A 749-nucleotide genomic window follows, 5' to 3' on the forward strand; every position below is an offset into this window, starting at 1 on the left:
ACAGGCGGTCGAGGCACACCCACGGACACGCCGGAGAAGAAGAGCCGACTACCACGACCAAGGCCACGCCTCCGACATTGCTCACCGCCGTCATCGTTGCCACAGAAGCCATCGTGCACGTCCAGCCGCAGGAAGCACTAATGGGATCAAGGTCTTCAAGACGACGCCCTAAAGAGGGGAACGACGTTGAAGACGACGCCACCGCCCGACCCTACAGCAGGATCTAGGCTTTCACCCGAAGAACTTGAACCGGAAGTAGAGGCTGTGAAGATTCCCGACGACGCCTCCAAGGAGGATAGCGACGCCCACGAGCGCCATCGTCGCCGGCCGGCTAGCACCGGCCAGGCTACTCGCCCGGGGCAGCCACTCCCACGCAGCCGGCCGAGGCCGACCCGTACCTCCATTGGACCGTGCACCCCCCACTCAGCGAGCGCGCCAACGCTGTGCAGGGCCACCAGCAAGCCTCCTCGTCGACGGGTCTGCAGAGAACCAGATTTGGTCCTGCACCCCGCATCCACAGACCTGCCAGATCCAGGTCCCCCGCCGAACCACCAGACGCAGCTGCCCAGCTGAGCAGCCACGCCGCGCACACCACGGCGACCCCCGTCGTCCAGCCGAGCCGCCGTGGTCACCACGCGCGCCCGCGCCCGCGCCCGCGAACCGGCCGCGACCACCACGCGCCGCGCCGCGCCAGATCCCCGCGCTCGCGAGCGACCGCGGCCAGCCCGAGCCGCCCCTCGCCAGATCCG

The sequence above is a fragment of the Triticum dicoccoides genome, chromosome 7B (assembly GCF_002162155.2).
Source record: "Triticum dicoccoides isolate Atlit2015 ecotype Zavitan chromosome 7B, WEW_v2.0, whole genome shotgun sequence".
In the NCBI taxonomy this organism is placed as follows: Eukaryota; Viridiplantae; Streptophyta; class Magnoliopsida; order Poales; family Poaceae; genus Triticum; species Triticum dicoccoides.